Source organism: Schistocerca cancellata, chromosome 3 (assembly GCF_023864275.1).
Source record: "Schistocerca cancellata isolate TAMUIC-IGC-003103 chromosome 3, iqSchCanc2.1, whole genome shotgun sequence".
Lineage (NCBI taxonomy): Eukaryota > Metazoa > Arthropoda > Insecta > Orthoptera > Acrididae > Schistocerca > Schistocerca cancellata.
Genome location: NC_064628.1, coordinates 165,552,484 through 165,564,275, shown reverse-complemented (window position 1 = coordinate 165,564,275; position 11,792 = coordinate 165,552,484).

The window sequence follows — 11,792 nt, the reverse complement described above, 5'->3', positions numbered from 1 at the left end:
AACAACTGAAAATGCTATAGTCTCTTTTCTCTGTGAGGTTTTGGACGGATTAAATAAAAGGTTGCGAACGTTAGGTATTTTCTTTGATTTAACGAAGGCTTTCGACTGTGTTGACCACAAAATATTACTGCAGAAGTTGGAACATTATGGAGTAAGGGGAGTAGCTTACAATTGGTTCGCCTCTTACTTTAAGAACAGAAAGCAGAAGGTAATTCTCCGCAATATTGAGAGTGGTAATGATGTTCAGTCCCAATGGGGCACTGTTAAATGGGGCGTTCCCCAAGGATCGGTGCTGGGGCCACTGCTGTTTCTTATTTATATAAATGATATGCCTTCTAGTATTACAGGTGATTCAAAAATATTTCTGTTTGCTGATGACACCAGCTTGGTAGTGAAGGATCTTGTGTGTAATATTGAAACATTATCAAATAATGTAGTTCATGAAATAAGTTCGTGGCTTGTGGAAAATAATTCGATGCTAAATCACAGTAAGACTCAGTTTTTACAGTTTCTAACTCACAATTCAACGAGAACTGATATTTTAATCAGACAGAATGGGCATGTTATAAGCGACACGGAACAGTTTAAGTTCCTAGGCGTACGGATAGATAGTAAGCTGTTGTGGAAAGCTCATGTTCAGGATCTAGTTCAGAAACTAAATGCCGCTTTATTTACCATTAGAACAGTATCTGAAATAAGTGACATTTCAACACGAAAAGTAGTCTACTTCGCATATTTTCATACGCTTATGTCATATGGTATTATTTTTTGGAGTAATTCTTCTGATTCACAAAGGGTATTTTTGGCTCAAAAACGGGCTGTTCGAGCTATGTGTGGCGTAAGTTCTAGAACCTCTTGTCGACCCTTATTCAATAGTCTGTGAATTCTGACATTGCCCTCACAGCATATATTTTCTTTAATGTCGTTTGCTGTTAGCAATATTAACTTATTCCCAAGAGTTAGCAGCTTTCACTCAGTTAATACTAGGCAGAAATCAAATCTGCATGTGGAATGCACTTCCTTGACTCTTGTGCAGAAAGGAGTGCAGTATTCTGCTGCATCTATTTTCAATAAGCTACCACAAGAACTCAAAAATCTTAGCAGTAGCCCAAACGCTTTTAAGTCTAAACTGAAGAGTATCCTCATGGCTCACTCCTTCTATTCTGTCGAGGTGCTCCTGGAAGAGCTAAAAAATTAAGCAAATTCCAGTGTTACATTCTTGATTTTCTTTATTTAAACTAATGACGTGTCGCCTGAATATGTTTCTTATATTTCATTTTATCTGTTTCTACAATCGTGTTATAATTTCATGAATTGACTCGTTCCATGACCACTAAGTTCATGACAATTTGTAAGGCTTGTGTCCAGACGTCAGTCACTTGTCTTATTCGGTGAAGCATGGCTCTCGTGGTAATTTCTGAAAGTGAGCCTTGTGCTGTGTTTTTGAATAGCTGTAATTAGTCTAGCTGTACTGCCTACGACGTTTCATCTGGTCTTGTGACCGATTTAAGTAAATGGAGTACGATGTTTGTGGATGCTTTAACGAAGATGTTCCTAGTATGTCTAGGTGACTACAGTAAATTTAAAGGAGGTTTAACTGTTTTTAGCTAACTTGTTAAATAAATTATAACCAAACATTTGAAGTTAAATTTTCATGCTACTTAACTTTGATTCCTGTCATTTTTTTGCTGACGGGTTTTGGTAACCAAATTCACATTATACTTGTTGCTTTTGTTGTGAGATTATTTGGTTTGCCACTCTTCGTGTGTATCTTAACTTTGATTTTTAATGGCAGTGAGGTTGGAACATTTTAAAGGTATTCCATTGTATAGCTGAAGCTGGAAATCAGAGTGTGTCTATGTTGTTACCAGTGGTGGACTTTTCATGTTGTTTTAATAAATCATTACTATTTATTAATATTATTTCTGTGTATCCTAAAATTGTAATTAGTGCCTGCATCCGGCAGCCCCGTGCGCTGCAAACATTCTTTTAGCTGTGTGTGTGCGTGAAAAACAGCGGGATGTAATCGGGTTTCGAACTCAGAGAGGTATTCCACATATGGACCACCCTCTACTTCAGCATGGCGAAGCCAGGTCACACTCGAGCGCTTGACACCTGCAACAAACATACTCCTCGGGTTCATTGTCATCGATCGTCCTGCGTGAAGTCCTGACTTGACACCATCCGATTTTCATCTGTTTTCGAAACTTAAAGAACACCTTTGAGGACTTCACTTTGATACTGATTAAGCGGTGCAAGCAGAGATGATGTGCCTCTGTCAACAAAGTCAAACAGTCGTGACTGTAACAACGAACTGGTCTCTCGCTGGGAGATGTGTCTTTGACGACAACGTGAGTATCTTGAGAAATAGATATTTAGGATGAAGACACCTTTGATGCAGAATGTTAATTATGTTCATTATATTGGAAACGTCTTAAGAATTTTCACAAAAAATTCCGATGCATTAACTTTTCAACACGCGCTCATATGGCCCAGTAGTTGGGTGAGGCAGATGACTTGAGTGGAGGCAAACAACTCTGAATGACAAGGATCGCGGTGGCAGAGCATCTCTCCCTGAAGAACTGGGAGTCGCTGGAGAAATGGAGGCCCTGCTACTCGAAGACAGACTTATCACAATCACGACAACGGTAGAAAAAATATAAACTAGTTACAGATCAGTTCCCAACATCTTGCACTACTTCTTCAATGTGGCAAAGCTCACCGCCCACCGGTTATGGACTGCTCACACCCTTTAAAAATCCCGCCGAATAGTGGCTGCAATGTAAATGTTGCTTCTCTGACAGGAATTCCAAATGTCTTCTTTAGTTGTCTTTTCATGGGTGTATCACTACGAGCCCGAAGCAAAGGAGCAAAGGAAGCAGTGGTCCATTCACAAAAAGGTGACCACTGTGTTAGACGTCATCGTACAGTAACCACTCACAGCCGGCAGCTGGCAGCGCTAGCAGTGGAGGGAATACAGTGTGTTGGGGGTAGGGGGGGAACGGGGACACGGGAAACAATGCAGTCGTTGTCGTAAAGCGGATACGGATCGATTTATGTGATGACCAAAGGGACATGATCATTGGCTTTAGGACTAACGGGACAGCATTTCCGAAATGACAAAGTCTGTAAACTGTTCGCATGCCGCCGTGGTTAATGTATGCCATACATGGCAAAATGATCCTATCCAAAACCGGTGCCGATGCAACTGTTGTGTACCATGGGCCATAGACGACAGGGGCTGCAGAAATGTACACTGGCAATAGACGTTCAACTGTTGAGCAGAGAAACCAAGGGGCTACCAGCAGTGTCTCCGCAAAGGTCGGTCATGAGATGAGACCTGCATTAGGTATGCAGCTAATTTCAGAAACAGTCCGTGGTGATAATTATAAGTTCGTATTTTGCAGAAGTTGCTTGTAAGATCTACTTCTAGCTGTTAAAGTATTACTTGACTCATCCCACATCTTTGAATCTTTTCCTTCCCGACACAGTTTATGGTACACATGTGAATTAATGAAAGAATGAATGATCGATCAAGCAATCAAGCATTAATTCAACCTGTATATTGAGCAATCAATAAAGGAAAGTAGAGAAAAATTTGAGGTGTGAATTAAAATCCATGGAGAAGAAGTAAAATCTCTGAGGTTTGCAGACGACAATGTAATTCTGTCACAGACAGCGACAGCAAAGGACTTGGAAGAGCAGCTGAGCGGAATGGACAGTCCAGAATGAGAGTTTTACTCTGCAGCGAAGTGTGCGCTGATATGAAACTTCCTTGCAGATCAAAAGTGGCAGAATTGAAGCCGTGACGACGGGTAGTGAGTCGTGATGGGTAGCTCAGATGATAGAGCACTTGCCCGTGAAAAGCAAAGGTCCCGATTTCGAGTCTCGGTGCGGCACAGAGTTTTAATCTGCCGGGAAGTTTCGTATCAGCGCACACTCCGCGGCAGAGTGAAAATCTCATTCTGGAAACATCCCACAGGCTGTGGCTAAGCCATGTCTCCGCAATATTGTTTCATCTAAGAGTACTACTTCCGCAAGTTTTGCAGCAGAGCTTCTGTGAAGTCTAGAAGGTAGGAGCCGAGTTACTAGCAGAATTGAAGCTGTGAGGACGGGTCATCAGTCGTGCTTGGGTAACTCAGACGGTAGAGCACTTGCCCACGAAAGGCACACAGTTTTCATCCGCCCGGAAGTTTCGGAATGAACAGTGTCTTGAAAGGAGGATAGAAAACGAATATCAACAAAACCAAAACGAGGATAATGGAATGTAGTCGAATTAAATCGGGTGGGAATTAGGTTAGGAAATGAGACAAAGATGTAAATAAGTTTTCTATTTGCGGGGCAAAGTAACTGGTGATGGTCAAAGTAGAGAGGATATAATACGTAGAGTGGCTATAGCAAGGAAAGCGTTTCTGAAAAAGAGAAATTTGTTAACAACGAGTATAGATTTAAGTGTCACGAAGTCAATTTGAAAGTATTTGTATGCAGTGTAGCCATGTATGAAAGTATTTGTATGGAGTCCAGCCATGTATGAAAGTGAAACATGGATGATAAACAGTGTACACAATAAGAGAATAGAAGCTTTCGAAATGTGGTGCTACAGGAGAATGCTGAAGATTAGATGGGTAGAGGACGTAACTAATGAGGAGGTACTGAGAAGAGGAATTTGTGACACAAGTTGACTTGAAGCAGGGATCGGATGGTAGGACTCGTTCTGAGGCCTAACGAGATCACCAGTTCAGTAATTGATGGAATCGTGGAGGGTAAAAAACGTAGAGGGAGACCAAGAGGTGAATAGAGGGATGTAAGTTGCAGTAGTTATTCGGAATGAAAATGGTTGCAGAGGGTATAGTGGCATTGAGAGTTGCATCAAACCAGTCTCTTGACTGAAGACGACAACAACAACAACAACAACAACAACAACAACATATATATATATATCAATTGCTACAGATCAAGTATAAAAAGAAGATTGGCAGACTGGCACTGAGGATTGAGGATTGTCGCTAGCGCTGAGTGTATACTTTATTTGCTGAGCTACGCGTCTCTGTAGGAGAGACTTGCTCATCTCTAGGTTGAAGGTACTATATCGGCTTCTACCAGGACTGATTTAGGAAAATCTGATTGACTATAGTGGGACTCAAGCTCTCTCCAGAGTTTGAGGGCATTGCGTTAAATTCTATTTCAATTTACTCTGCTGTTGTACAGATGTTGATCATCAGATTCATTCTAGTGTTTCCCGCCGTGATAGACACCCTCTTAAAAAATGATACTTTGTATTATGTTACAGCATAATTTAGAGTGAAACTTGTACCACATTTGCAGTGAGAGTGTCTGTTTTAGGACCTCTGTTTCTTAGTCCACAAATCGTCAGCGGCCTATACTTCCTTCGGCAGACTTAAGTAGTGTAATGCAGGCAGTTTCTTTGTTGCTAAAGAATGAGAGAGATGACTTGTCACTCACAGGTGTGACAAGTGTATACGACACCAAAAGAGGGGTTCTTCAGAGACGGTTGCCTAAACGCTCGTTTCGCAGCTTAGTACGAGAAGTTGAACCAGATGCCGTCATGGAACTAGTAGTAAGCATCAGGGAAGACACTAGTGGTCCATATGGTGTAAGTGCCATATCCAGCAGGCGACATTCCTTGAGAGTGGCGGTGATATTCGGTACTCCGCAGCATTCAGAACCATCTCATTTGTCATTTCATTTGTCACATGGTCCGTCCATGTTTTGCTAGAATGTTTCGTAAGAACCGCAGGTGAAAGGTGTTGAACATCTTGTTTGGCGTACGATGTCCAGGTCTCAGTACCATACAAGGGAGTGATTAGCACACGTGCTTGATGGACGAGCACTTTTGAGGTCACCGTAATGCGTCTGTTGTCCCACACTCTTGTCCCGAGCTGCCCGAAAGTGTTTGCTGCTCTGCCAATTCTTGCGTTTATTTCGTCGTCTAAGGAAAGATCTTCGTATATTAGCGAACTGAGTTAGCACAATTTTTCTACTACATTCTACAAGGAGCTGTCTAATCTTACGGCAGGCATAGTTCTGTATCCATCCACCATAATCACATCCTTCTTTACATTTGCAGACTTGGAGAAGAGAATGCATGCAGCAGCCAGCTTGTCCAAAAAACTTAGAACGTCTGTTGAGTATGTGCTACGAATGCTGCATCGCCAGCGAATAAAAGGCTGCTTATATATAAGTCCTCACGATAGAGACAGGATTTTAGTAACAGATGTTTCAAAGTTTCTCGTCAGGCCTGGTACGTAGGTGGATGCCCAGGTTTGTTTCAACAAGTAGCAAATGAATTGTATGCGAGATTTACCAGTATCACAATGTTAAATTATTACATGGTCTATTCGTACTCCACGATATCTTTTTTCCAATCAGTAAACCATCTTTTGGTTGAAATTGCTCTAGGGATTACAAAATTATTCTTTCCACATCACCCCTTTCTACCGACATCCCACCCCTGTGAGTTGAATGTCATCCTGACTGCCATCGAGCAGCCTATTGACCCCGACACTGGCTTCCACACTGAATCGTTAGTGTTCCGTTAGTTTCACATTGCGATGCAATTCTTATCAGCTCTCTGCCCTTCTCATAAAGCCGAGATCAAGTGGGAACAATCGACATGTTTCACATGAAAATTACTTTGTTCGTCAGAACCTACGTTCTACGCAATAACAGTTGATTCTGATGCAATATAACAGATACTTTTGGCCACTACACAATTTTTTTTAAAACTATCCCTTCTTTTCTGATTAATATTACATTTACACCTACTTCATCAGCATGTTTCGTGTGTTTCAGATATCTCGTATTTGGTTTATCTTATTAATTTATCGGAAATTAGAACCACCTCTTACTCGCAGAGCATAAAAGGTTTTGTAGTTAACCGTTTCCATAACATTATCATCCAAAGCTTGATATAATCATTCTATTTTTTATACTTATTTAGAAAAGCAGTTGGAAGCAACTGAATTATTTCAGTCAAAGCAGGAAGTTATAATACTTCATTTTAAAGACAATGATTTAATCAGTATTACTAAAAAACAATCGATAAAGTCATATCAATAACTCTTTTAATAACCTGCGCAGAAAACATTCAGTTACAGTTTCGTGATCCTCTGGTCAAATGGAGTCGTTTGATACACACCAAAGAAACATTGTGTTTGATGTGTATTTTTGGATTTCTTAGAGGTTTTTGATACTATGCGTTTTTTGTCCTTCCAATTGTCCATTGCCCATTGTCATTAAGATGCACTGATCTTCAAAAATGGTTCAAATGGCTCTGAGCACTATGGGACTTAACTACTGAGGCCATCAGTCCCCTAGAACTTAAAACTACTTAAACCTAACTAACCTAAGGACGTCACACACATCCATGCCCGAGGCAGGATTCGAACCTGCGACCGTAGCGGTCACGCGGTTCCAAACTGACGCGCTTAGAACCGCACGGCCACACCGGCCGGCCTGCACTGATCTGTCTAACGTGCCATGAACGTACTTAAAATTAAACTTAATTTGAATCATTACATACGTCGCAGTCTGACGTAGGGCTTGTCTGACTCCGAGGGAATGTCGTCACTCTCCACCAGAAAGTAACAGCCTCACCTGAAGGCAGCACTTGGGCACTTTTTGGCAGTGGCACTTGGATATTTGCGAGGCGAAAGTCTTCGCAGATGATATAGCAGGCGTCATATGTGCGTATCCAGATTTAAAAGAGGACAGCATCCGGTCGCAAAATTTCGTATTTTACTGCAGTTCTAGATATCCACTGTTTGCAATAAATTACAGATTTTTGCGACCAACTGTTGTTTTTGTTTAAATCTGAATATTCACTGGTAGGTGTGCACACAGGCATCCAATGCAATCCTGTTAAGATAATATGTGCGTATGTTTCCGAGATGGTACTGTTCTTTGTTTAGGATGAATGTGTCAATACTGACTCACTGAGATAGCAGGAAACCTCAGCCCAACGATCTCATGTTATTGTTAATGTACAGGACAACAACGAACAAACATTATTTGAAGGTTTCCTTTGTCGTTTATAACACCCAGTATCTCCTCAAACATACAGATGAATCCGTGTACTTGCAGCCTTCGACAGTAAATGACTACGAGACAGTTTTGCCTCTTTTATTATTTGGAGACGGGATTAGTTGCCTGCAATAATATAAATAGAACTGTGAAGCTCCACTGTATCATGGAGGTAAAGTTATGGGGGAAAGGAATGAGTTTACTGAGCATTTTACAGTGTTTTCAAGAAAAAATGTGTTAATCAGTATGTATGTCATGTTTCTCAGTATCGTGACGGATATTTTTAATGAGGTTGTGACCAGTACAACAGTCCATGTGGTTAAAATGTCTGGTCATATACTGAAGTGATGAGTTTGTCTACAAGTTAGAATTGATAACATGAGTTGTATATATAGTGTATGAATCCATCTATGTATATCAACTGATTAATTTTTGAGGGTGAAATTTTCTTTTGTTTTCCACAGGTGAAGCGCTTCTTGGTGGAAGTTGTGTGATTTTTATGTGTTTTTTTCTTGTTTCTTCTCTGTTCTCTGGAAACTATTTCTTCTGCTATTTTGTTTAATTATAGTGTACACATTGTGTCCCAGTTCCGTTGTGACTGCTTGTGTGAAATTCCAGACTACAATGCTATCTCGTGGCGAGTTGGGCGTTATGATCCGTCAAGTGTCAACAACAGCTGTGTAGAAGGTCAAAGTGCTAACTTCACTGCAGCAAGCGTCCTGGCCGTGAATATAACAGTACGCGTCTAACACTTAGCGTTGGAGCAGTGAGGCAAGATTAAATTTTTTGAATCCTCAATCATTGGTGGACTAGAATTCATCAGATTCGACTAGAACACCGAGAGACATGTTCCTGGTCACTCCTCCACGTCAATGACTCAGCCCACAAAGAGAAAATTCTGTGCCTTATCCGCCGGAATTAGCCACAGCTGACTTCTGTTTGCTCCCCGAGCTGTGACTGTCAATGAAGAACACAATTACGATGCAACTGAGGACGTTCAAGAAAATTATACTGTCATACTACATGCAATTCCAAAAAGGACTGTAGTGTCTGTTTTAAAACACTTTTAAAACGACCTTAGCGGTACACTGATTCAGGGGGAGACTATTTCGAATAAATGCAATGATTTTGTGAACTTCATCCATCAGATTTATTTTTCATAGCCACGGTCCTAAACGAACTGGGACACACTGTTTGCGTCTGTATAGTGAAGTGAGTTGAGCATAAAGGGAGTTCTGGGTTGCGTTGACTGCAGAGTTGTGATACGTATTTCTTTGGATGTAGTATCCACACTTCTATAGAACAGAATGCTCTGAGAGCGTAAGATAACTAGAGCAAACATTTCAATACGATTGTAACACAAAGTTTATTGCTTTGAGAATTGTGTTTTATAGTTCAGAAAAGAGTTATGTGCAGATAGGTTTAAAATATTATATGACTAGGTGTATTCAGATGGTAAATTCTTCTTCTGCGCTTCTCTAGTGCATACTGATGTGAGTTAGATTTTGTTTTTGGCTTGTTCTATGTCCTATTCTTTTGTGAAGTGCAGGCACCCTGTAAGCAGGGCAACCATAGCTATGAGTGTATTGACAATCGTTTCAGTTGTATTTAGTCCTATTAATTTTGTGAAACTTTTACCTAGTTAATTTCTTATGCATCTTGTGTCCAGTAATTTGGATGTTTATAATGCCATGGAAAGAAGTACTTTCTCGTTTCATTTTCGTGATTGATGGTAAGTGAAGCAGAGGTCGTGCAGTCGTGGAAGACTCTGGTGGAGCCTTGTTGTCAACTAGTATCTTCTTGTTCTCGGACAAGGGACGTACTTTTTTGACTTGAGTGGAGGGTAAAAATAGAGACAGAGATTTTTCAAAATCTGATAGTTATGGTTGTGAACAGGTTTCCTTTCTTGTAATAGAGTACTAGGCCAGATTATTTAGTTTGTGGCAGGTATAGAGTTGAATTACATCATTTTTGTATGAGGAAAGAAGCTGCGGTTGTAATGCAGATAAGCGTCTGGATAATATGGTCAAGGGAAATTTATGATGTTATTGGTGTACTAATGTCCTACGTCAGATATAGTTTTGGGCCTCAGTGAAGACAGATGGTAATTTTTTTTATTTTTTTATTTTTATTTTTTTATTTTTTAATTTTTTTCTTGCCTAGAATGAGCAGGATCCATTATCATAACTAACGCAAGTTTTGTTGTCTTATGAATTAGAAGGGGCGACCACAAGGAGCTGTATGGACGAACCTAAGATTAAGGCGACTGACGGTCCATGTTGAAATCTATGTTGAAAATTTAGATGTAATGAGGCAGTGATACAAACTAACTGAATTATGGTATTTTCTGTTTTTACTTTTGTTAAGTACTTGGCAGGCAGAGCCACCACGCCGACGAGGGTGCGACCACCAGAGGACAAATTACGAGGTCACAAAGATGTACTGAGGAGGAATCGTTGAGGAGGGAGGTGTACAAAATGGAAGATTATCAAAAGGAGGAATCAGGAAATAATTGTAAGGGAACGTGACGCAAAGGTATGTATAAACGATCAAGTATGGAAACTCTTTTTTTACTTTGTCTGTTGTACTGTGCATATTGGGTGGAGGGCATTGAGTGTGATGTCTGTAGTTAGATTTTCTTTTAAAGATGTGAAGAAGGCAGTCACTATGAGCCATAATCTGGAAGAAGGAAGGGGAGCGCAGGAATTTTGAATACGAAATAATCCATGCTCCAGGGACGAGCCTTAATGTCAGAAAGGGAATATGTTTAGATGTTTACTAACACTGGCTTTACAGTACCGTTTAGACTAACGCAGGGAGTATGATAAGATAGCATGTGGTGAGGGAAGGCATAGGATCATACTGTAAATAACTTACCAACAAACCAAAGATGTTGTGTCATTACCACTAAGATAAAAGAAATTACCGCTTATATGGTGAAATGTACGCTGGTCTGTTTTCCCCAGTTCTATTTGCGACTGGAACAAGAAAGGAAATGACTTGTACTGATATTAAGTGCCCTCCGCCACGCACCATTTATTAGCGTGTGGAATATGAATGTAACTGTAGACGCAGAATTTTGGATATTCTTGCGCTTAGATCCTCTCTCGTAAGAATAGTCATCTTATTAGAAACTACTAATGAGGTTTTTAACAGTTTTTCAAATGTTTTAGGAACAGTAAAGTGTACAAATTTTGTTTGGTATGATTGAGACAAGGCTAGACATTTTATTTTCACTTTTAACAATATTGCAAGATATAAAGACGGCGTGTAGCGGCCTTTCCCTTTCAGGGAGAAGGATAAAGCGAGGCAATGCCGCGCTGTCTCGTAGAAAAGTATGAGCAGCCTTTCCGTGGCAGCCCTCTCGACAGCCACAGTGATGGCCGAGGGCACATAATGGTAAGTCAGCAGAGTTGGACGAGGAAGTCCACTAATGAGACAAGCGCTATTATAACCTGTGGAGACAAGCCCACCTCGTAGGCTTTACACAACCACACACTTTGATGGGACACGACAGTAGAGCAAATTTCGCTTTCTCTTGACACATTGCCGCTGCAGACAGTTCACAGTTAGACACATTTATGCAAGCTTAAAGTGGAGTACAGTCACAGTCTAGAAAGCCACTACAACTACATACCTAATAGAATTAATGACAGTGTTGGACGGTCTACTATTTCTGGTACTGCTGCACAACGAACGAGCTTCCTTTTCTCTTAATAAGACACGCCTGCATCTCACTGATGACCAAT